This window comes from Oncorhynchus gorbuscha, linkage group LG10, assembly GCF_021184085.1.
Source record: "Oncorhynchus gorbuscha isolate QuinsamMale2020 ecotype Even-year linkage group LG10, OgorEven_v1.0, whole genome shotgun sequence".
Classification (NCBI taxonomy): Eukaryota; Metazoa; Chordata; class Actinopteri; order Salmoniformes; family Salmonidae; genus Oncorhynchus; species Oncorhynchus gorbuscha.
Genome location: NC_060182.1, coordinates 35,896,416 through 35,922,820, shown reverse-complemented (window position 1 = coordinate 35,922,820; position 26,405 = coordinate 35,896,416). Strand labels below are relative to the sequence as shown.

Sequence of the window (26,405 nt, the reverse complement as noted above, 5' to 3'; positions counted from 1 at the left end):
TATATCGACATGATGTGGAGCGTGGACTATCTGTAATTGTGGTTATCTATCCATGACAGGAATTCCTATTTAAAAACACACTGGAATTTCCGGCACACTGGAATGCTACATACAACTCCAAAAAATACATTTGCTACAATAAAAAGCTCTTGGAGAGAATTCAATCGGCATTTGAATAGAAGTCCCACTTGGTTTGACCATAAATAATAGAGCAGAGCAGTGAATGGAGCCTGCACTTAGCCTGGCAGTAGTAACTAGCCAGCTTGTGGTGGTCAGCGGAGCTTCACCTGGATGAATGACCTCAGGAGAGAGATCCATGCTTCTGTGCTGCTGCTGCTGGGGCAGGACTGGACCGGATTGACAAGGGCTGGGCTGAGTGCTGAAGTGCACATTCATGCCTTCCTGTTCCGGCATGTTCCGTGTGAACATCATACAGGATGGACGGCTGGCTGGCTGGCTGGTTGGTTGAATGTCTGGCTGGGACAGGATGTAGCTCTCTCGCTCTGTCACTCTGCTACTGCCATATGCTTATCATAACAACAATCAGATCAGTTACTAAATATTTTTTTTCATTACAGCCTTACCATGAAGAGGAAAATCTCAGTAAAATCTTCATAACCTATGACTAATTGCGCAACAGGGTGACCCCAATCATGGGGCCATGACATTCCCACATGCACTACATATCTCTGAACACATTCATTACACATGTGATATTACAGTTTCCACCTGCACCTGAGTCGGATGGGGCTGGGGAAAGGTGGTGGATATTACAGTCCCACCTGCAGACCAGGGAGGGGGTTGAGGTTGTGGTGAGGAAAACAGTGGGGGAATGACAGTGTGACCTACAAAAAGCCCAGTGAGGAAAAATAGCATGTCGCCGGGAACAGTAGCAAAGCCCTGGCTGCGTTACTCATTTTGCTCTGAAGGTTGAGCGTAATACTGAGCCTCGGGAACAGTAGCAAAGCCCTGGCTGCGTTACTCATTTTGCTCTGAAGGTTGAGCGTAATACTGAGCCTCGGGAACAGTAGCAAAGCCCTGGCTGCGTTACTCATTTTGCTCTGAAGGTTGAGCGTAATACTGAGCCTCGGGAACAGTAGCAAAGCCCTGGCTGCGTTACTCATTTTGCTCTGAAGGTTGAGCGTAATACTGAGCCTCGGGAACAGTAGCAAAGCCCTGGCTGCGTTACTCATTTTGCTCTGAAGGTTGAGCGTAATACTGAGCCTCGGCAACAGTAGCAAAGCCCTGGCTGCGTTACTCATTTTGCTCTGAAGGTTGAGCGTAATACTGAGCCTCGGGAACAGTAGCAAAGCCCTGGCTGCATTACTCATTTTGCTCTGAAGGTTGAGCGTAATACTGAGCCTCGGGAACAGTAGCAAAGCCCTGGCTGCGTTACTCATTTTGCTCTGAAGGTTGAGCGTAATACTGAGCCTCGGGAACAGTAGCAAAGCCCTGGCTGCGTTACTCATTTTGCTCTGAAGGTTGAGCGTAATACTGAGCCTCGGGAACAGTAGCAAAGCCCTGGCTGCGTTACTCATTTTGCTCTGAAGGTTGAGCGTAATACTGAGCCTCGGGTACAGTAGCAAAGCCCTGGCTGCGTTACTCATTTTGCTCTGAAGGTTGAGCGTAATACTGAGCCTCGGCAACAGTAGCAAAGCCCTGGCTGCGTTACTCATTTTGCTCTGAAGGTTGAGCGTAATACTGAGCCTCGGGAACAGTAGCAAAGCCCTGGCTGCGTTACTCATTTTGCTCTGAAGGTTGAGCGTAATACTGAGCCTCGGGAACAGTAGCAAAGCCCTGGCTGCGTTACTCATTTTGCTCTGAAGGTTGAGCGTAATACTGAGCCTCGGGAACAGTAGCAAAGCCCTGGCTGCGTTACTCATTTTGCTCTGAAGGTTGAGCGTAATACTGAGCCTCGGGAACAGTAGCAAAGCCCTGGCTGCGTTCCTCATTTTGCTCTGAAGGTTGAGCGTAATACTGAGCCTCGGGAACAGTAGCAAAGCCCTGGCTGCGTTACTCATTTTGCTCTGAAGGTTGAGCATAATACTGAGCCTCGGGAACAGTAGCAAAGCCCTGGCTGCGTTACTCATTTTGCTCTGAAGGTTGAGCGTAATACTGAGCCTCGGGAACAGTAGCAAAGCCCTGGCTGCGTTACTCATTTTGCTCTGAAGGTTGAGCGTAATACTGAGCCTCGGGAACAGTAGCAAAGCCCTGGCTGCGTTCCTCATTTTGCTCTGAAGGTTGAGCGTAATACTGAGCCTCGGGAACAGTAGCAAAGCCCTGGCTGCGTTACTCATTTTGCTCTGAAGGTTGAGCGTAATACTGAGCCTCGGGAACAGTAGCAAAGCCCTGGCTGCGTTACTCATTTTGCTCTGAAGGTTGAGCGTAATACTGAGCCTCGGGAGCAGGAGAGAAGGGGTCTGAGCAATATTACACCCCCTTAAGATGAAACACGAACGCTGGGAAATGGAACAGAACCCTGATGGGATGATTCTCTGGTCTTGCAGAGAGTCAGAGACACCTGAACACAGGAAGAGTATTAGACCAGTGTGTAAATCTATTGGACTCCCATTTCAGACATTTTCGAGGGGCCTTGAACACTGCAATCCAGACTGCAGACCTGCAGACTATTGCAAGACCATGTTGTGTTCCCCCACCACTCCTCCTCCTCAGTCTCCTTTCCTTTAGTCATTACACCTGCTCTTTGCCAGGGCCAGAGCTCTCTCCCTTTGCTGTGGCCGAGCCAGTCAAACCTCCCTAAGCTAGTTAGAGGGTGGTGGAGGAGGACAGGGGCATCTAGAAGGACCCTGGCTGACAGGGTTTCCCTGGGTCTGTCTCAGAGGCTAGATGAGAGGGGCCACACTATAGGTCCTTGAATCCTCCCCAGAAATACTGAACGCTTTGTGTATAAACTTTGGGCAATTGAGGAGCCCCTCCTAAAAGGCGAAACATTTTCTTTCCGGGGAGCTATATTTCTGGCTATGGTCACCTAGTGGAGAAACGTTATATAATAATGAAATGATGTCATCATTGTAATCGAGTCTTCAGGGAGAAGAGAGGCATTGAAATTCCGAGCAGAGTTGTGTTAAATCCCGTGCAACATGTGAATGGCATAGTAGTCCGAGCAGCACGCAATACAATCCACTGCTGCTTTACCTCATGTCAACTCTCTCTGCTGACTCTGACCACACATACTGTAGAGATGGTGGTACAGAGGAGTGGCTGGTGGGTCGATCGCAAGTCTTCCTCTCTGAAGAGCATACTGAAGCAGTAAGATGAAACCTTCGCGCAAAAGCAAACCATCCCCTCCTCATCCAACTGAGAGTTCTAGTAGCTTCAACCTCAGACACTAGCCTAAGACGCTGTGGTAGACAGGGGGATATAATTAAGACCACTTTATTGGTCAATTCCACACTGCCACACTGGGGGTGGGGTGAAGTCCGGAGACACCTGAAACCCCACCTCTTTAAGGAATACCTAGGATAGGATAAAGTAATCCTTCTCACCCCCCCCCCCCTTAAAATATGTAGATGCACTATTGTAAAGTGGCTGTTCCACTGGATGTCATAAGGTGAATGCACCAATTTGTAAGTCGCTCTGGATAAGAGCGTCTGCTAAATTACTTAAATGTAAATGTAAAATGTAAGTTCCTTGCTCAAGGGCACAACGGCAGGCAACGGCATTTAGGATTTGATACCAGCAACCCTTCGGTTGCCAGCCCACTACCCTCCTGATTTTTCCCGCTGGACCCAGGATTCACACTGGCAACCCTTTGGTTGCTGGTAGCACAACCACCATAGTAGCTAGACAACAAGCTCCAGTACCACATCTAATCTTTTGTTAGCCCCAGCAGAAGAGGAGAGGGAGGGGGGAGGGACTTGTGGCTGATATTGGCCATTACAGTAGAGTCTGGGCCAAACAAAACCATGCTGCCTGCCCTGCTACCCTACACAGAATATCCAGCAGTTAAACACAACATGGAATCATACAACCACAGCAGAAAACGGCGATAAAAGGAAAGAGAAAACGGCGATAAAAATCAATTTGTTTCTTACCCTGGAGAAATGGCAAGGAATGAAGAGAAAACCTCCCATTCAGCATTTAATCAGTAACACAAATATGAGCAGCCAGCCAGCCTGCCTAGTTGAGCAGTCAGCAGAGCCAGACTAACATTCAGCACAACACTAATTAGTAGTAGGGTGCTTCAGTCTGACTACTCGTCTAGTGAACGGAGAGGGTCTGGACTGAGTAGGATCCGTGTCTGTCTCTGTCCAGTAGCCTACTGCTACCCCTATAATGGCTGCTCTGTCGTGCCAAAGTGTGGCCCAGTGTGCCATGAGAATGGTACAAGACTTATCATGCCCTTGTAAGTCAAGACTTCCCAGGATACTTCTAATACAACACATAATACACCCTCCCTCCCTCCACCCCGTACAGCTTCCTTCCTCTTCCTGTCTGACTCAAAGTCACGAGGAACAATCCCAGATCCAGACCTAACAATCCCAGATCCCAGACCTCTCTCGGCCCTGCTCCGCTCCGGTCCCCCCCTCTCTGTTTTCCTACCAGCCGTGTTTTTCCACAGGCTGCGGATGCTGTCTGTCATCGAGAGGTTGAATTAGCTCACACAGAACTTCTCTGAGCCCAACTTAGTCTGCCCTGGGGCTACAGTTAGTCAGGTCCTGTAGGATAAACAGACTACTGACTCTAAAGGCCCCGTTGAAAGCCCTTGGAAGTAGGGCTGGCCACAGACTTTTTTGCACTATTGGTTAGAGCCTGTAAGTAAGCATTTAACTGTACACCTGTTGTATTCGGCGCGCGTGACAAATAAACGTTGATTTGATTTGACTCCCCTCTCAATGTCACAATGGGTGAATAGACACATGCACACAGTACTTCAATGGCAAGCCATTTTCATTGTCACTCATACATTACACATGCAAGTGGGCTGTGCAATATGGCAAAATATCATGGCCATCATATTTTTCTCGTTTTTGACAGTATGACTGTATTTGACAGTAGTCCTATTTGTAGAACACTGAATACGACTGGTACTTGACCAATGGTTGCCACCCTTCATTAATAAAATACTATGGTATACCATAGTATAAATACTATATTATTCATTGTAGTGTTTTTGGAGACTGCTGTGTTAACTTGAGTATACTGTAGGATTTACAGTTAACTATAGTATAAATACTGTAGTAAAATAAAAGTATAGTAATTCATGTAGTGTTTTTGGCAGATGGGATTTGAACTGATAGTGCAGAGCTTCGTCTCCTAGCTATTATCTATAGGGACCACTATATATGGACTATACTTGCATGTAGGTTTCTCACTTATGGGTGGCACAAATGATGATGTGATACGTGGGAGGGGAATGGGCGGGGTATATGCAAATTGAATACTGTAAAGTTTGCTCAAGTTAAAAAAGTGTAGTGTGTTTGCGGACATTACTCTAGTCATTTACTACAGTGTTTCTTTGGTGGATAATACAGTAGTATACTATAACATTCTATAATAAGTACTACACATGATTGAGGGATACTACAGTGTGTAGTATAGTATTCTACAGTATACTACAGTTTACTATAGAGTTCTATAGTAAGCACTGTAGTATTCTATAGTATTCTATAGTAAACTGTAGTATTTATTTATGTGTGCATTTGCATAGTTATTTGTTCAATTCCAGCATTCACTCCAATTTGTTCATTTCCTGTACTACTTTCATCATTAGGACTGGGGTCTGAACTGATAGTTATAGAAGTCAAGTAAAAATCCAAACCGGTCCGTGAATGAATACCGGTATAGTTTTTTTTGTTACAGTTTACCACCCATCCCTGGGTAATCTAAATGCCTCTTGTTCTAACACAGCTGCCTGTTGCCAGTCTGTTACAGCCCATCTGGAAGCTGCTGAAGGTTAATGGGGATTGGTTTGTCAATCACACCAGCTTGCTAACACCCTCAAAACCATCCCTAAATACCTCTATTCAGTCGTTTGCAATACAGAAGGGGACATTAAATTGAAGAACGGAGCACATGATTACAAACTTTACGCTAATAAGCCAACTCTGTCCCTCCTTCCTGTCCCTGGAAACTTCACGCTAAATAAGCCAACTCTGTCCCTCCTTCCTGTCCCTGGAAACTTCACGCTAATAAGCCAACCCTGTCCCTCCTTCCTGTCCCTGGAAACTTCACGCTAATAAGCCAACCCTGTCCCTCCTTCCTGTCCTTGGAAACTTCACGCTAATAAGCCAACTCTGTCACTCCTTCCTGTCCCTGGAAACTTCACGCTAATAAGCCAACCCTGTCCCTCCTTCCTGTCCCTGGAAACTTCACGCTAATAAGCCAACCCTGTCCCTCCTTCCTGTCCCTGGGTTCAGAGCGACCTATGGCTGGCAGCGTCAGAGAAAGGGGTCTATTTACCTTGACGCAGTGTTACATGTCAAGGCGTTGAAGCCAGACTGCATTTAGAGTATTTCACAACTGGAACCATTCAAGCTGCTAGTCCTTTGTGCAGATAGAACAGATTAGCAGACACAGTAACATACCATGGTGGAAGAGCAAACAAAGAAACCGTATCCTTTATCAGTCCCTTCAACGGTTGTGGAGACGGGCTGCCGGGCTGCCACAGGATTAAAGGCATGGGGTTTGCTGTGTGGTGAAGAGGCATGCCTGTGTGTGTGTGTGTGTGTGGTGTGTGAGTGCGCTTTAAACCTATTCACACAGTGATTGAAACACTGGCCAATCGACAGCCCCTCCCCTTTAACTTGTGCAGTTCAAAGTCTCTACACTGAGTGTACAAAACATTATGAACACCTGCTCTTTCTATGTCAGACTGACCAGGTGAATCCAGGTGGAAGCTATGATCCCTTATTGATGTCAATTCGATCGGTGTAGCTGAAGGGGAGGTGACAGGTTAAAGAAGGATTTTTAAGCCTTGAGACAATTGAGACATGGATTGTATATCTGCGCCATTCAAATGGTGAATGGGAAACACAAAATAATTAAGTGCCTTTGAACGGGGTACGGTAGTAGGTACCAGGTGCACTGGTTTGGTGCACTGGTACCAGGTGCACTCTCTCCACTGGCTTCCAGTTGAAGCTCGCATCCGCTACAAGACCATGGTGCTTGCCTACGGAGCTGTGAGGGGAACGGCACCTCAGTACCTCCAGGCTCTGATCAGGCCCTACACCCAAACAAGGGCACTGCGTTCATCCACCTCTGGCCTGCTCGCCTCCCTACCACTGAGGAAGTACAGTTCCCGCTCAGCCCAGTCAAAACTGTTCGATGCTCTGGCCCCCCAATGGTGGAACAAACTCCCTCACGACGCCAGGACAGCGGAGTCAATCACCACCTTCCGGAGACACCTGAAACCCCACCTCTTTAAGGAATACCTAGGATAGGATAAGTAATCCTTCTCACCCCCCCCCCTTTAAGATTTAGATGCACTATTGTAAAGTGACTGTTCCACTGGATGTCATAAGGTGAATGCACCAATTTGTAAGTCGCTCTGGATAAGAGCGTCTGCTAAATGACTTAAATGTAATGTAATGTAAATGTTTGTGTCAAGAACTGCAACGCTGCTGGGTTTTTCACGCTCAACCGTTTCCTGTGTATATCAAGAAAGGTGCAACACCCAAAGGACATCAAGCCAACTTGACTCAACGTGGGCCAGCATCCCTGTGGAACACTTTCAACTCCTTGTAGAGTCCATTCTCTGACGAATTGAGTCTGTTCTAAAGGCAAAAGGAGGACGGGGGGGGGGGTGCAACTCAATATTAGGAAGATTTTCCTTAATATTTTGTACACTCGGTGTATTTAACAGAGGAGAACCAACACAGCGGTTTGGCTGCCAAATGACAGCCAACAGAGGAACGAATGGTGACATCTGACAGCATCTTACAGCTACAAAGACACGTCTGCTTCGACTGGCATCCCTCGACCTAACCCGCTCTTACTCACTTGTTCTCACTCCTGTACCCACGCAAACAGACAACAGAGAACAGAGGGAGGCAGCAGAAGGAGGGGGAAGAGAGGGAGGAGGAAGAGGAGAAAGAGGAGGAGGAGAAAGAGGCGGAGGAGGAGGAGGACGAGGAGGAGAAGGAGGACGAGGAGGAGAAGGAGGACGAGGAGGAGAAGGAGGAGGTGGAGAAGGAAAAAGAGGAGGTGGAGGAGGAGAAAGAGGCGGAGGAGGAGAAGGAGGACGAGGCAGAGAAAGAGGAGGCGGAGGAGGAGAAAGAGGAGGCAGAGGAGGAGAAAGAGGAGGCAGAGGAGGAGAAAGAGGAGGCAGAGGAGGAGAAAGAGGAGACGGAGGAGGAGAAAGAGGAGGCGGAGGAGGAGAAAGAGGAGGCAGAGGAGGAGAAAGAGAAGGCAGAGGAGGAGAAAGAGGAGGAGAAAGAGGAGGGGGGCTGAAGCTGTAAGCTGTTAATTGTCAGCTTTGAGAAAACGGAGCATAATTGTGTGCGCAAAAGAACACAGGGAATGAATGCTTAATTCTCTTGATCAACAATGACACTGTCAAGCATACTGCATTTTGCTTAATAGAACAAACCCTCATCAATGATACATGGAACAATAGCAACGCATGATTAATGAAAATAAAACATGAATCTTAGGACTTGAAAAACAGAAGATAGCAAACATTTACGTTCAATGTTGTGTTCATGTAAATTTGAATTATGATAATATCTCTAACGTAATTGGATGCAAATTAATCTCACCTATTCCCCTCTGTCAACACAATGTTATGATGTTAAACAAATGGAAAAATATAAAGCACTCTCATAAAAGATCACAAGTAGTAGTTTGACTGCCTGTAGATGCAGCGGCCAAAAAAGCATTAAAAATACAGTTCTTACAAGCTTCCCAAAGCTTTCAGTAATGAGATTTTTTTTCTGTCAAAACAGCAGCAGTACTTGGTCTCTCTCCTCCGGTGTACCAGATAGAGAACAATAAGGACCTGGCACACACTCCGTCCTCTGCAATGGCAACGCTAGGGCCCGTATTCATAAAGCGTCTCAGAGTAGGAGAGTTGATTCAGGATCAGGTCCGCCCTGTCCTTTTCATTTGAATCTAAAAGGCAAAACTGATCCTAGACCAGCACTCCTACTCTAAGATGCTTTAAGAACCCGTCAAAGATCCCATCCCCTCACCTTCTGTGTAGGGCTTTCTCAATCGAAATTGCAATATTGACATGGGCAATATCCATATCGAAAGAGGCTACAATTCAAGTGTAATAAGGGTCCCCTGGGAAACTCTGACCGACACTTTGGTTCCTGTCACAACAACTTTTACTATACCTGTCTTTTTCACTAGTTATCATGCCAAACGACCCCAACCACATAATCGTAATTTGAATGTAATGTCTACGATTCCAACAGTTCACCCATGTGTAAAATCGCAATATTTGGTTAACAAAATGGCTATTTGATTATTTGCCCATATCGTGCAGCCCTACTTCTGTGTGTCAGGCTTTAAATGGCATTAGGTCACAAATCCCAAACTGTTGCAGATTAAGACATGAAACATGAGCAGATAGATATTCATTCACGGCTTTCAAGTACAAACCTGCCCGTCACCGCTCCTTCTCCTCTCCCTCCCTTCCTACCGCCTTCTTTTTCTTCAGGCAGCAGCTCTGTGCTTCAGAGCAGTCATATTTAATCAACATCTTCATGGACAACACAGAGGATCTCCTCTCCTCAGCCGCCAGTCTCGGCGCTGTCACACTACGCTCCACGCACCACGCAGGATAATTTTCTTAGATCCCCCTAATTCTACCCGTCATTCACCTTAAATGCTACAGAAAAGAAACACCATTGCTTGACCCACATTGCTGTTGATCAGTGAATTACCCATGATGTCACAATTTGATTATTTATTTTGCGAGGCGGTTGCAATTTAAGACCTAGGAGGCGCTTAAGTTGGTAATAACTGTGTCTCTTTTCGCGCCTCGAACATGCAAGGCTGTCCGCGCGGAGATGCGTCTGTCATGTCTCCCGTTTCACTGGTTGTGGCGCTTTTGTGGCAGTGCAGATGCTGCTTCATGTAGCTCCTACAGACAGTTTCTCAGAGAGGAGGGAACAAGTGAGGGAGGTAAAAGTGGAAAAACAAAACTCAACTTCCAGCTGATGGATTCATCTTGATAAACGATCACGCGTGGAAAAACGGGAACAAATTGCAGCATTTTAAAAACGATAGTGTTTGTTTACTTTACTACCCAAATGACAATGGCTATTTGCTTGATATCATTTGACGCGATGGATGACAAGAACGGAGGACAAAACCACATGCATTGTCGATTGTTCACCCTTCAATGCCCAACACATTTCCACACAGCTGGGGGTGAATTCCAAAGCCTTGTCCTGAAAGGTCAGAGGCAGATTAAAATCAATAACAACAGCTGCTAGAACAACATAAAATCAAAATTCCCACTATACATTTGGCTATATGTCAAGTCTACCATCTTCCCACACGCCTCAACCTACTCATAATATAATGTGACAACCCACTGGGCACAGGTCAACAGTCTATGGCGTGGAAACAACGTTGATTCAACCAGTGTGTGCCCAGTGGGAAGATGCCTTCTTAAAATAGCTCTTTTCATCCCGTCTCTGGCTCCCACTGCCCTGCACATATACAGGTCACATGTGGGTCAGTCATGTATTTATGCATCAACATTCTGTAGCTAGCCGGCCCAAGGAAGACTGGATTCATTTCCCTTGGCCTGAGCACTCTGAGGCCTCCTGGGCCAAAATAAAGAGTCTGGAGGCAGACAGAGATACAGAAATATGAGGGAACAGGTCTTAGCCAAGCTCTTAACAGCACATCCCGATACCTTTTCCATTCCTTCAGACTGTTGTGGCATCACTCGGGCTCCCGAGTGGCGCCTCTCTGTGCAAGAGGCATCGCCACAGTCCCTGCTTCCAATCCAGGCTGTATCACATCTGGCTGTGATTGGGAGTCCCGTTGGGCGGCGCACAATTGGCCCAGCGTCGTCTGGGTTTGGCCGGGGTAGGCCGTCACTGGAAACAAGAATTTGTTCTTAACTGACTTGCCTAGTTAAATAAAGGTTCAATTTTAAAAAATGACCCAGTTTTGAAGGCTTAAGAATGGACCCTCCATATATTTAAAGGAGGGTGTGCAATCGTCAGTGACTTGCCTGCCCTTATGTGATTGTCTGTCCAAAGCAGACTTTCACACAAACCCGACATCACAGGGAGAAGGGTAGCCCAGATAGGATGGGTTTCAGGGTTTTCAGTTTGATGTTTCGAGGTCTTTCATCACTGCTTTGGTTGGATTTGTTATGGTCAGCATAGTGGAAAGAAAGTGTTTATTTGCAAGTGAGAGAGAAAACAGGGACGTTTTTTTTGGAAAGGGAGGTTTCTGGTTTGAGGTATTCTGTTCGCTATCTCTTCCCCGGAATTCATTTTGGAGCCTTATCTCCTCTGGTTTTCTGAGCTGAAGGCAGAGGATGTGTTAAGGCGTCTCTGGCGGGGAAGAGGAGCTATCCACAAAGATAAGGCCAGGGCTGACTTGAAAATTGTAACAAAGCAGACAGACAGCTTGGATGCAGGTGGCTACATGTCACGGTGCTCCAGAGATCCAACAGGACCATGCCAGGGTAACACACTACGGAATACTCATCCCCATAACACTCCTCCTTTCCTCGCTATTCTGATTAACAATTGTGCAAAATAATAAGATAATGCAAATCAGTGGAGGCTGGTGAAGGGAGAACAGCTTATATGGCACTGATGCAAAAGCATAAAGTGTATGAATTGTAAGCTACATTTCCAAGAGAGGAAGAATAAAGCTTAAGTCAATGTACTGTGCAGCAGCAAATTACACATAGCTTTTTGAACTGGATGAAAAAGAGCTAATGGAGAGCAGTAATACACTGCTGATTCAGGTTGTAATTGGTCTGCTTGTAATTGGACAGCCGTCAGAACAGTGAAGAGTAGAGACAAAGCTGCCGTTGGCTTAGAACTCCTTTCTCACAGCACATGAGCAGACTAGACAAGCCAAAGCAATGCCGCTCGTTGCCGCCACTGTGTGTGGTAACCATGGTGACGGTGGCAGGGACAGGCTAGGGCGTCCGTCCACATCACCAGGGGGCGTTGTTTACCCAATCTGCCCACTGTGCCCAGTGCCCACTCCGGAGTCCTGTCCCCCCCCCCACACACACACACGGGCACGTACTGGTTATGACCCAAATGACACCCTATTCCTTATATCGTGCACTGCTTTTGTCCAGAGCCTATAGAGCCTGGTCAAAAGTAGTGCACTACATAGGGAATAGGGTGCCATTTGGGATGCAGTCACTATCGTCTGTGTGCTACGGACAGCTGCCCATTGGCATCTGTACTGTGCCCCCTCCCTCCCTGACTGCCTCTCACCCACTCTCTCCCTTTTGTTGCTCACTTATTGTCAACTTCCAAACTAAACAAAAAAGCACATCCTCCCATGACACGAGCTAATTGATTATTGATGCTTCCAGGCCGAAACTGACTTACATTCAACCCGGACTGAAAGGGAAAGCGCAGAGACAGAGACAATGCATTCAGTGCTTTCATGAAACTGAAAAAGTCAAAAGCATTTGAATGTAAAGCTCAAGGTCTTTTTCCCCCTTTGATTGGGCTGTTGTGCCGCCTTGGGAACAGTCTCTCGGCACAACAAATAGTGGCGGCGTGAGGTGGAGGAACAGCCTGAGCTTTTTGTTCAAGAAACACAAACAACCCAAATGTCAATTTCAGCCCCTTCTTGAATAATCAAAGCAACCCTCATAGCTAATGAGGTAGTGTTTGGCTTTCTACTGGATCTGACAGACTGACAGGCTGCCTGTGACTTACAGCCACTGTGAAGTTAACCACCAAACAAACAGGCCGACGTTATTCTGGAGGTCCTGGTTTCATGATTGCTGTTCTTATCTCCGGCATTGGGGTAACTGTGTTACAGCAGGTAAAATATAGCATGGCTTGTGACAGGAGGGATCAGATAAACAGTGAGATTGGGTCTGGGCAGAGACATGTGGAGATGGTGGTGAATGCCTAAAGAGCCTGGTGTGTGACTGAGGGAGAGAGAGGGGGACTGATGTATTGAGTGTGGCGGACAGATTGAGGCACTAAAGAATGGCAGGGGAGAGCGATCCTGTCCCATGCAAATGTGTCATGAAGGCAATCCCATTAACATCTTAATAAAGACTGCCCGGGCCCTGGAGAGAGAGCTGGGCTCCTGGGTCTGGATTGACTGCCATAGGGCTAAGCAGCACCTCACACATTGGAGGCTCTAAGTCGCTGTTGCCACTGCAGCAACAAGGGAGCATTTCTCCAATGTTACGCCAATGTCGCTTTGTGAGGGCGTTACGCTTCCCAAAGGACTGGCTTAAATGCAAACGCTCTACTCTAACATGCTCCACTAAATTACCTTTTTTTTCTTTTCTCCCCTACTTTCATTTACTGTCCATTTCTCCATCTGCTGGATTCAGTAGTTGGACAAAAGGCTTTGTTTCAGCAAGCTGGCAGGCCTTTGGGACTGGGAGAGGAGAGGTGAGGGCATAGTGGGGTTCAGGATTAGCCTCCACGCCGTCAATAGACGGGATGCATGGTGAGGTCTGGGCCCAGACCATTCATTATGATCTAAATGGCTAAACTGATCCTAAATCAGTACTCCTATTCTAAGACTATTTGTGAATACGTGCCCTGGACACATTCTCCTGGCAGAAAGAGGGAGAACATTAATGGTTGTTCCCCATTCGGCCCTCTGCAGAGACAGAGAGACTGGCTGGAGCCTTCTTCTCAACTGCTCTGTCTGAGTCCAACCCTCTAACACATCAACCTCTAGGGCCCTTTTCTCCGTTTAAATTTTCCAGGTTTCCGTTTTCCCCTGTTTTTTCAGGGTTTCTCTCTCAAAATACAAATCACTGATACATTCTGTTCCTGTCTTATGATAAACTTGGGCAAATGAATTCATTTTCAATAGATTTAGTTGATTCCATACTAAGTTGAATTCCGTTTTATTGTCTGAATCCCGGGATTCCTTCCGCATTGGCGTTTTGCAGATATTATAAGGCCCTACAACACCCACTGCAGTGCCAATGCCGGCAGCGTTCTGACAGACATGGGGAAACAATCTCTCTCAACACAATATCACACACACAGCAGCTAAGAGGCAAAAACCACCCACCTCGGACTCACGGACTGAAGCAGCACTTTCAGTCTTTGGAGTGCTCCGGCAACAGCACTTCTGCAATCTCATGATGCATTTGAGGTGGTGTGAATCTATTGGAAAAATGTAACGCAGATCCGGAGTATTGATTTCCACCCCCTGTGCTATGTGCTGATCATACCAGATCCAGATGCTATTTACCAATGTCGAGGCGGTAGCGGGGACAGGCTAGGGCGTCCGCCCAACGCTTCACTAAGCCACGACAAGGCTACGCGGACACAACCACTCAACATGATGGAAGCGACCGCAGCGTGACTTCCAGGGTAGCCCTGGATATAGCGACATATAAAGGCACTTTTCAAATGCATTACAAGGTAAGGTCTTACAAGGTAAAGTTACATTTGTTGAGATTGTACAGTAAATGGCCTTCCTTGATCAAACATTCAAACCACCAGTGTGCAGTACAAATGTTGTGCTCTACCTTACATTAAGTTGTAACTTTGGTTGTATGCTTTCAGTACATACACCGACAGAAGAATAGCAAAAAGGATCTTCACAATGAGTGGTGAATAATAGTTGATTCTGTTCATATCTGTGACTAGGCTGATGGATGAGAAGAAACAGTGGAAACCTCCTCTCCCAAAGCAAGGCTGTGAAAAGCATCTGAACTCTCCCACGCTGACACAACCCATCTGGAGCTGACTACTGTCTACCCTCCACTCCAAGTCCTCTGGGATCAAGATGGCCAACAGAAGCTTAGCTACACTACATGACCAAAAGTATGTGGACAACCGCTCGTCGAACATATCATTCCAAAATGATGGGCATTAATACGGTGTTGCTTTGCAGCTATAACAGCCTCCACTCTTCTGGGAAGGCTTTCCACTGGACGCTGGAACATTGTCGCAGAGATTTGCTTCCATTCAGCCACAAGAGCATAAGTGAGGTTGGGCACTGATGATGGGCGATTAGGCCTGGCTCGCAGTCGGCGTTCCAACTCATCCCAACGGTGTTTGATGGGTTGAGGTCAGGGCTCTGTGCAGGCCAGTCAAGTTTTTCCACACAAATCTTGACAAACCATTTTTGTACTGACCTCTTTTTGTGCATGGGGGCATTGTCATGCGGAAACAGGAAAGTGCCTTCCCCAACTATTACCACAGAGTTGGAAGCACAGAATTGTCTAGACAGTCATTGTATGTTGTAGTGTTAAGATTTCCCTTCAATGGAACTAAGGGGCCTAGCCAAAATCATGAAAAGTAGGCCCCAGACCATTATTCCTCCTCCACCAAACTTTACAGTTGGCACTATGCATTGGGGCAGGTAGCGTTCTCCTGGCATCAGCCAAACCCAGATTTGTCTGTCGGACTGCCAGATGTGAGGCGTGATTCATCACTCCAGAAAATGAGTTTCCACTGCTCCAGATTCCTATGCTTATGAGCTTTACACCACTCTATCCGACGCTTGGCATTGTGCATGGTGATACTATTTATTGTGCTGATGTTGCTTGCTGGGGCAGTTTAGAACTAGTTGGTGAATGTTGCAACTGAGGACAGACGTTTTTTTACGCACTGCGCTTTAGCACCCGGCATTCCCATTCTGTGAACTTGTGTGGCCTACCACTTCGCGGCTGAGGCATTGTTTCTCCAAGACATTTCCACTTCACAATAACAGCACTTACAGTTGACTTGGGCAGTTCTAGCAGGGCATTCTTTTGACAAACTGATTTGTTGGAAAGGTGGCATCCTATGTCGGTGCCACGTTGAAAGTCACTGAGTTCTTCAGTAAGGCCAGTCTACAGGCAATGTTTGTCTATGGAGATTGCATGGCTGAGTGCTCAATTTTATACAACTGTCAGCAACGGGTGAGGCTGAAATTATGTACCTCTAAATAAGCTGTTGCTGAAGGTAATGCTTGAAGGAAGTGCATAGCTGGCAGATAATAAAATCCTGTTGTTTCCAAGCAGAGTTAGAGTTGGGAGGAACTGCAAGTCTGAAAGCTCAGGGAGCTGAGTGCTATGGCTGAGGAACCAGTCTTGGAACAGCATGAGGAGAGAGATAGTTCTGCTTACCACCATACCGCAACCACTTTCCAACTAAACGTTCTCCCTGGCTACACCCCACTTGATCAATGTCACGGACGATTCAAATCTCTCTTATGTCAATCTTAACATGGATACACTCTCACTTTCTCTCTCTCCCTCACACACACACACACACACACACACACACACACACACACACACACACACACACACACACACACACACACACACACACACACACACACACACACACACACACACACACACACACACACACACACACACACACACACACACACGCACATAACATGGCCGACTGAGTGGAGTGTGTGTGGGTCAGAGATAGAGATCTCTGTTGTGACAGCTGGACAGTTGAGAGGATCAGATAAACATCCCGGTGAGGGGGAGACCAATTGCTTTAAAACAAACAAACAGGGTGAGTAGACTACACTCCAGCAGAGACGATGTGGAGACCTATATCTATCTGCAAGGAACGAGTCAGTGAACACTCAGCAGCCAGCCCGCAAGGCATTGAGATGTGTGTGTAGGCAAGTGTGTGTGTGTGTGTGTGTGTGTTTGTGTGTGTGTGGGGGCGGGGGGGGCTAGCCTGCTCTAGAATACCCAGTCGCTGAACGCGTTTGCACTGTTCACTCATTAAGAAATAGGTCAAGGATTCCGCCTGCATGCCTAGCAACTTGTCAAAAACTCTCAAGCTAAACAGGGGAGGGCGAGTCTGGCTGCCTGGGGCGATGTGTGCTGCATGCTGGTTGCTGGTGACACAGCACGTACACAAAACACAGAGAAGACTGTCTTTTTATCTCGGTCACCACCCCTATCATACTCATTAAATAATAAAGTACAATGCACTAGAACGTGTATTAGGTTATGAAGTCCTGACTGCTGATGGCATCGGGGAAAGGCTTTGACCAGATCTTGCCCAGGACAGAAACATGTCTGCTTGATGGGCACAGACGTTTAAAGAGCAGAGCCGGGACAATAAACCACAAATGATCGCCGCCGACTATACCGACCACTTATCTTGGGAATTATGCTGACATGGTTCATTACGATAGGTAGCCTATACTAGAGAAATTTAAAGTTTGAAATCAAATAAATTGGCTAATATGGGTGATTGTTAATTCAGACAATTTAACGCAATATGTATTTTTATCAATTTCGCCCAGCTCTACTACAGCGTCATTGTCGGGGTCAACAGGGGACGCTCTTGAGCAGTAGTGTCATCCTGACGAAGAGTCCCATCATCACAAGGAAGGAGACTTGTGGAAGGGGGTCTAGGGTTTACATTATCATCCAGCCCTACCCTTCATCCGGTACGGGACGCTGCCTCAGTGGTCGGGAGCTTCTGAAGAGGAAGAAGACAATGACTACCAGTCATGTAAAAGGAGCACTGTACTTAATCAACACAGCATTCATACTCAATGTCTGTACTCGTACACCAGCCAGCCCAACATAATACCAAATCAGTCCGTCCATTCACTAAAATACCCAGCAGCCGCAGAATGCTTTCAGGGGGTCTAATGAGATGCATCATTTACCCTTCCTAAAATAAAGCTGTTGAAAGTTGAAAGAGGCGAACAACTCATCCTGAAGCACATAAGAACTCCCGGTTACCCCGCAGGAAACAGTCATGTACTAAACTGACTGGCATAAGCAAATCAATAGGACTGAGATCAGCACTGTCACATAAATCCTTCTTGTTCTGACCAGCTTAATACAATCCAATCAAAATGCTGGAACACACGCTGAGCGAAAGGAGAAAGGGGAACGGGGGCAATGGAAAGTGCTCATTTTGGCTCCAGCCAGCCAGTTTGATGTGAAGGCATATTCTTTGAGCTTTATTTGTGTAGTTAACCTTATTGATTAAAGAGTGTGTGATGTTGAGGTTCTCAACAGCTCAGCTTGCCCACTCCTGCCTCTCTTCAAAGAGACTGCTTGAAAGTGCTACATTGAGCAGAATGGAATTTTAATTTACTCTGCTTCTTGTGGAGGTGGATTTTATAGAGTTTGTGTACAGTTGTGTAGCAAAAAGGGGAACAAGTCTGACTAAACGAGTGTCTTGAGGAAATCATGTAGTTATACGGTGAGTGCCCAACTGCCCAGACAGACCGGTAATGTTATAACCACTCCAGACTATCAAGGCTTGTGTTTTCTCTTCAGATTGGAGTTAATTAGGTGAGTATAATCAGCGTGTGATAATCAGAGCAAGGCTGCGTGTAGTGGTTTGTTCTTCCAAGGCTGCAATTTCCATCCTGGTGGCTGTTTCTGGGGTCAAACGGATGTTATACTTTGAGAAGAATATTACAATAATGTCACGCTTTAGATATACAAAACCTGATTTTTTCCAAGAAGAAACTAGGTTTGATTGCATGGTCACAACGATTAATATGCTCTCCGTCAATTATGGGCAGATGCAAGTTATTATCATGCAAATGTAAGGCAATTTTCTACTTAAGACAACATTTATTTTCCTTTAGAGTCACTCTTATGAGCGCTTCCCGAGTGCTATGTGTGTGTGTGTGTGTGTGTGTGTGTGTGTGTGTGTGTGTGTGTGTGTGTGTGTGTGTGTGTGTGTGTGTGTGTGTGTGTGTGTGTGTGTGTGTGTGTGTGTGTGTGTGTGTGTGTGTGTGTGTGTGTGTGTGTGATGGAAATGTAAGATTTGTGGGTGCATCTGCTGTTCCAGAGCTTCGACAGATGAAAAGTCTAGAGTAGAGCAGGAATTCTAAATGATAGCCAGTTGGCAACAATGCATCTGAATTTAGCTGCTTTCAAGGCTTGGGGGTTAACGGCGGCTGTTATTCTGTCTTGCGGCATACCACATTGTAATAGGAACGATAATAGGAATAGGACCTAGCTAAATCAAAAGCGTTATATAAAATATTGAGAAGTATGAGAAATGGATAAGAGAGTAATCTGTGTTGGAGAGTACATTTAACTGTTATTCCAAACCCCTGACCTGGGTTAGACATGGGTAACGCAGTGAAGAACAGAAATGAGTTACATGCTGCAAAAAAGTCACATTCATTCTAACATGTTGGATTGTAGATTATTATGAGGTACAATACTTCAAGTGCTCACTACATCAAGCCTAATCTAAATCCACTGTAATGGAAATGGTTCTCTTCGCCCTACTCTTACCCCTAATAGCGGGTTCAGAGTCAAGGTCAGCATGGAGAGCTGATGCTAGGCTATCTGTCTGTTGATTACAAATATTGGAAGTAATTGAAAACTACTTTGGGATGATAGGCCGATAAAAATAACTCATCCGATGACTAAATGATTAAATACCGCAGCTTAATAAAGGTCTTATAATATCAAACCAGAACAATGCAATATGAATAGCCGATGATAATATCGATATATCAAACTCAATCAAATTAGTTTCATGAGCTGATGACACCTGCATTCTGATTAAAAGTTGATCGTGAGGTGATAGAATAGCTGGTAATTAAAACCCAACACCTGACTGAACGGAACTGCATAATTACGGGTTTACGCACCGAGGCAATGAGTCTATAGCCTATGCGTAAATTTGTCTAAACATGAATTGAAAAGTAACTGGTAGGCTAACATTGTAATAATAACAACACTGAAATTCCTTGCATGTTTGGGGTGGGCATTTTTTTCTCACACAATTGTTTTTTACCTTACCTATAGCCATCAAATGTAAATTGCCTTATTAACCTAATTTTCAAATAAATTCTCAACTACCACAAGAAGGGATATACGGCTGGTTATTAGGCTACTTGTATATAGCTTAATATCCCACAAGTACCCTAATAAGCAGCCCCAAACCCCTTTTTGTGGTAGCTGAGAATTGAGCTGAGAATTCTCTGACATTATTGTGGCGGAATAGAGTAGCTACTGTTAGTTATTAAGCAGAACAGTGTTAATTAAGGCAAATGCACAACATTGTGCTGCAGCTATCATCAGCTATCATCAGCTATCATCAGCTATCATCAGCTATCATCAGCTATCATCAGCTAACACATAGACATTTCAAACCAAACCGACCCATTTTTTAAATAATGATAAACATAGGCTAATCGTTTTCACTCACCTTTCGGGTTTCAATGGAAGCTCCTGGTGCTGTTTTTATTCTGATCACACAGCCAGTAATGAATTGTCTTCTCTTCCTTTAGGTGATGGAGTGTTGTAGCTACTTACATCCACGGCAAATGCTCCGAGTAGCCTACTACGGTAAAGTCTACAACGGCGTTCCTCAATGATGCTCAATCAATTTAGAGATTTTAGCCAAGGTCCATTCACTCCCAATCCATAGAAAATTTCAGATACCCAATGTCGCCTCATTCATAGCCTAAAGATCCCCAAAAACCGATGCAACGTTTCACGAACACAATATTTAATCTATGAACATTCAGTGCGCGCAACTTCGTTTGACCGTCTGTTTTTTTAATTTTCTTTAAATGGTCGATTACAACAGAATGCCTGTATGATACGGCGAATTCCTTTAGTTCACAGGATAATGTCCTCTACTATGACAGCCGCTGTAGCCTGGCTTGTCAACGTCCGGCGGGCTTTCTTCGGTTTGGGTAGCAACCTTGCCGCACAAATTTACACAGGCACTCTCGCTTTCTCATAGGGCTGTGCTAGACTGGCATGAGAAACTGTGGCGCTTACCGAACCCGGGAAGCATACAGTACAGTCTCATATGCACACCACAGCGTTTAAACCCAGCCCCCCTGTACACTTCGGCAACACGGGCTCATTTGCATGTTGCATGTGTTAACTGTTTCAGCGTGGTGCCTCCGAATGGCTTGGCCATATGTTCTGCTCAGTGTAATTTGCGACAATCAAATCAGCCTCCAGTGAATGTAAGAAGATAGGATAGATAACACAATAACGCCATTATCTTTTAGGATAAATTATTTCCCTTTCCTATGATTCGATCTCCTGTATAGGCTATGGAAAATTGGATTGATTGCCAAGTAATAAGAATGCACAATAAAGTGTCTTTAATCTTCAGAAGTATTTTATAATAATGTATTTCTGATTTTTCAGTTACATTGGTCTAGCCTACCTTCATTGAACACGTTTAGAAGCTACATTTGATGTATTGAAACATAGTGAGTTGTATAAAACATAATTTATATTATTAATATAATCTAAAAATATATATATATTATTAATATCAACGAAAATAATCCAAACACAATAATACATCTGGCCAGTTCTAGTGCGCATTTGTGACCTGAGAAGTGTCATCAATGAAGGCTACTTTCAGGGGAGATGCTGCTGCCAATTCTGTTAGTGTACTGCCACCTATGGGCATAACTACGTTGCTACTACCTAGTAATAAAGGACTTTCTACAATAGTGTAGGTTTAATAATAATATATAATATATGCCATTTAGCAGACGCTTTTATCCAAAGCGACTTACAGTCATGTGTGCATACATTCTACGTATGGGTGGTCCCGGGAATCGAACCCACTACCCTGGCGTTACAAGCGCCATGCTCTACCAACTGAGCTACAGAAGGACCACTACATTCTCACAGATCTTCAAAAGCAGAAAAACATTATTGTCTCAGATATAAGCTACGCAGTTTGGAGAATGAATCAACCATTTTATGAAAGAGAATAGGCCTATTTGGAAATGGTGTGATTGTAGGACCAATTATGAATAGGCTACCTATCATTATATACAATTATTTTGTTAATTCTAGTAAAGTATCACAGACAGACAGACAGACAGACAGACAGACAGACAGACAGACAGACAGACAGACAGACAGACAGACAGACAGACAGACAGACAGACAGACAGACAGACAGACAGACAGACAGACAGACAGACAGACAGACAGACAGACAGACAGACAGACAGACAGACAGACAGACAGACAGACAGACAGACAGACAGACAGACAGACAGACAGATAGACAGATAGATAGATAGATAGATAGATAGATAGATAGATAGATAGATAGATAGATAGATAGATAGATAGATAGATAGATAGATAGATAGATGAGCCAAGCCATCTTTAGACCACTATTGGTCCTTGTAATGTTATTTCCAGGTGGGTAGACACAAATGTGTGCAGTCAAATTATATTCACAGTAACCAATCAATCAGATTTACTTATATAGCCCTTCTTACATCAGCTGATGTCACAAAGGACTGAACAGAAACCCAGCCTAAAACCCCAAACAACAAGCAATGCAGGTGTAGAAGCACGGTGGCTAGGAAACACTCCCTAGAAAGACCGGAACCTTGGAAGAAACCTAGAGAGGAATCAGGCTATGAGGGGTGGCCAGTCCTCTTCTGGCTGTGCCGGGTGGACACTATACCAGAACATGGCCAAGATGTACAAATGTTCATAGATGACCAGCAGGGTCAAATAAAAATAATCACAGTGGTTGTAGAGGGTGCAACAGGTCAGCACCTCAGGATTAAATGTCAGTTGGCTTTTCATAGCTGGTCATTCAGAGTATCTCTACCGCTCTTGCTGCCTCTAGAGAGTTGAAAACAGCAGGTCTGGGACAAGGTAGCATGTCCGGTGAACAGGTCAGGGTTCCTTAGCCGCAGGCAGAACCGTTAAAACTGGAGCAGCAGCACGACCAGGTGGACTGGAGACAGTAAGGAGTCATCAGGCCAGGTAGTCCTGAGGCATGGTTCTAGGGCTCAGGTCCTCTAAGAGAAAGAAAGAAAGAAAGAAAGAAAGAAAGAGAGAGAGAGAGAGAGAGAGAGAGAGAGAGAGAGAGAGAGAGAGAGAGAGAGAGAGAGAGAGAGAGAGAGAGAGAGAGAGAATTAGAGAGAGCATACTTAAATTCACACAGGACGCAGGATAAGACAGAAGAAATATTCCAGATATAACAGACTGACCCTAGCCTCCCCGACACATAAACTATTGCAGCATAAAAACTGGAGGCTGAGACAGGAGGGGTCGGGAGCCACTGTGGCCCGGTCCGACGATACCCCTGGACAGGGCGAAACAGGCAGGATATAACCCACCCACTTTGCCAAAGCACAGCCCCCACACCATTAGAGGGATATCTTCAACCACCAACTTACTGTCCTGAGACAAAGCCGAGTAACCTTCCTTTGAGTGCCAGCCATTAGAGCACTCAAAAGTGCCATTGATTGGCTCTGAGTTGCTTGCTCTCTCTGCTTCTGAGATAATGATCCGGTATAATTTTCACATCCCTCCTATTCCCCATGCTCCCAGGAGGCAACAGAACAACATTGTTTAAGTAATGAGTAGTACGCTTAGAACCTGCCTCTGCACAAATTTTATGCTGCTCTTTCTCTCCATTTTCCTACAAATCCCATTCAAGTGTTTTCCCTGTAACTGAAAGTTTTCAGGAATCCGGACCCCATTATTAAGCAGCCATTTTGTTGCGCTACATTAATGCCAATCAATTCCCCCTCTCTCAATCCCTCTGTCGTTTTAGCGACCAGGAAGGTCCAACACATTCCTGTCATTCACATTTACAGTATTCATTATTAATTATTCATGGAATCATTTGATCTGATTACGTATAATCAGATCAAATGTTACCATTTTTCGTACATTTAGCCTCAAACTGGCCACATAGCCTCAAACTGTACCATTTTGTTTCTCTCAGTTGCCCACACACGTTCAACATTCAGATAATAAAGCACTTGACCTTTCCATTGGGTTAACAATGGATGGAGGATTGGTCGATTACCTTTATTGAAAGTATACGTTTTTTCAAGATGATTGACGGGAAAAGGATTGTTCAACACATCGGATATCTCACTGCACCGTCACTGCACCCCCATGTCTTTAAATCAGCCTGGACTCATAGAAGGAAAATAATCAACATAAATCCGGGGCACTCAAATTAATAAGATATGTTACATTTGGTATGGTTACATAAGACCAGGGGCGCAACTTCCACTGGGGATGGGGGGATATGTGCCCCCCCCCATTTTTTAAATGTATGTACTCCCCCCAGTTTTATCATTGGAATGTGATACAAAATGAGGCAACTGTGTTTTTTATGACAATGCGGACACCTCCGAGCGGTCGGGTAGACTGTTTGGATATAACTATGCATATAATTGACAGCTTTGGAAAGAAAACACTCTGACGTTTCCAGAGGAGAAAGCACACTTCCACGAACAATATATCATCAAAGAGATATGTGAAAAACACCTTGAGGATTGATTCTAAACAACGTTTGCCATGTTTCAGACGATATTATGGAGTTAATTTGGAAAAAAGTTAGGCATTTTGATGACTGAATTTTCGTTTTTTTTTTGGTAGCCAAATGTGATGTACCAAACGGAGCGATTTCTGCTATACAAAGAATCTTTTTGGACAAACTGAACATTTGCTATCTAACTGAGAGTCTCCTCATTGAAAACATCCGAAGTTCTTCAAAGTTAACGTTGTGTTATGCTCATGAGCTTGCGAATAGAATTACCTTCCTCGATACAGGTTTTTTTCGTAGCTAAACGTGATGAACAAAAGGAGCGATTTCTCCTAAACAAATAATCTTTCAGGAAAAACTGAACATTTGCTATCTAACTGAGAGTCTCCTCATTGAAAACATCCGAAGTTCTTCAACGGTAAATTATTTCATTTGAATGCTTTTCTGGTTTTTGTGAAAATGTTGCCTGCTGAATGCTAACGCTAAATGCTATGCTAGCTATCAATACTGTTACACAAATGCTTGTTTTGCTATGGTTGAGAAGCATATTTTGAAAATCTGAGATGACAGTGTTGTTAACAAAAGGCTAAGCTTGAGAGCTAGCAGATTTATTTCATTTCATTTGCGATATTCATGAATAGTTAACGTTGCGTTATGGTAATGGGCTTGAGGCTGTAGTCACGATCACGGATCCGGGATGGCTCGACGCAAGAAGTTAATTAAGGAAAAATGAAAGTAGGGTGGTTGGTCGGGGTGGTTGGGTAGGCATATAATGCAAACGTCTAGCAAACCAGAGGTTGCGAGTTTGAATCTCATCATGGACAACTTAACATACTACTTTTTAGCGATTTCACAACTACTTTGCATGTAGGCTAATACTTCCCCTAACCTTAACCCTTTTTGCTAACCTTTCCCCTAACCCTAAACGTAACCCTTCCCTTAACCCTAACCCTAACCATAATCCTTTAACCTAACTCATAAACTTAAACTTAACCCTAACCTTAACACCTAACACTAAACCCCTAGCCTGCCTAATGTTAGCCACCTGGCCATCTAGCTAGAATTTGTGAAATATCATACATTTTGAAAAATCATAACATATTGTACTCTTTGCAAATTAGTAACATATCATACAAATTGTAATTCGTAACATATCATACGAAATGCACATCAACAAATGAATACATACCATAAGAAAGGTTGCTTGAAATATTCAGACATGAATTAAAAGTAAATTGACATTGTAATAATTCTGACAGCCAACCCCACCCATAACATTGGGACTTTATAGAATTCCCAGAAGGCATGGATTATTGATTCATTATTAGTTTTACACTTATGTCACGGTTTTCATATGGTGAAGGAGAGTCGGACCAAACTGCAGCGTGTCGATTGCGATCCATGTTTATTGAAAACAAATGTAAACACGACTAAACACAAATACTACACAACAAATAAACGAAAACCGAAAACAGCCTATACTTGTGTCAACTAACATCGAACAAGGACATCAAGACACTCAGGACAATCACCCACAATCCAACCAAAGAATATGGCTGCCTAAATATGGTTCCCAATCAGAGAACGATAAACACCTGCCTCTGATTGAGAACCACTTCAGACAGCCATAGACTCTCCTAGAACACCCCACTAAGCTACAATCCCACTAAACTACACACCACATACAAAAACCCATGTCACACCCTGGCCTGACCAAATACATGAAGAAAAACACAAAATACTTCGACCAGGGCGTGACAACTTAAGACATGACTCTGCCTTTGTGGTGTAGAATTGGTGATGTTTTTCTCTTATATAATACATTCTATACATTAGTTTATACTGGATTAAGCTACATTTTCATTAACTGTAATTGTGCTTGTTATGTTTCAACATTCTTTCTATCTTGTGCCAATATCAGTTATTTTTACATTTACATTTAAGTCATTTAGCAGACGCTCTTATCCAGAGCGACTTACAAATTGGTGCATTCACCTTATGACATCCAGTGGAACAGTCACTTTACAATAGTGCATC

The 26,405-nt window shown here is 44.7% G+C and overlaps 1 protein-coding gene across 4 annotated transcripts in view; it reads right to left on the bottom strand.

Moving 5' to 3' along the window:
* LOC124045985 (plexin-A2-like) overlaps positions 1–20,857 on the bottom strand; it is a 349,620-nt gene extending 328,763 nt beyond the window's left edge. For all 4 annotated transcript variants that reach the window (XR_006840933.1, XM_046365864.1, XM_046365866.1 and 1 more), the window contains exon 1: positions 20,283–20,857. The gene's annotated coding sequence lies outside the window, so the exon portion shown is untranslated. The remainder of the gene's footprint in view (positions 1–20,282) is intronic.
* Between the last annotated feature and the right edge of the window lie 5,548 nt (positions 20,858–26,405).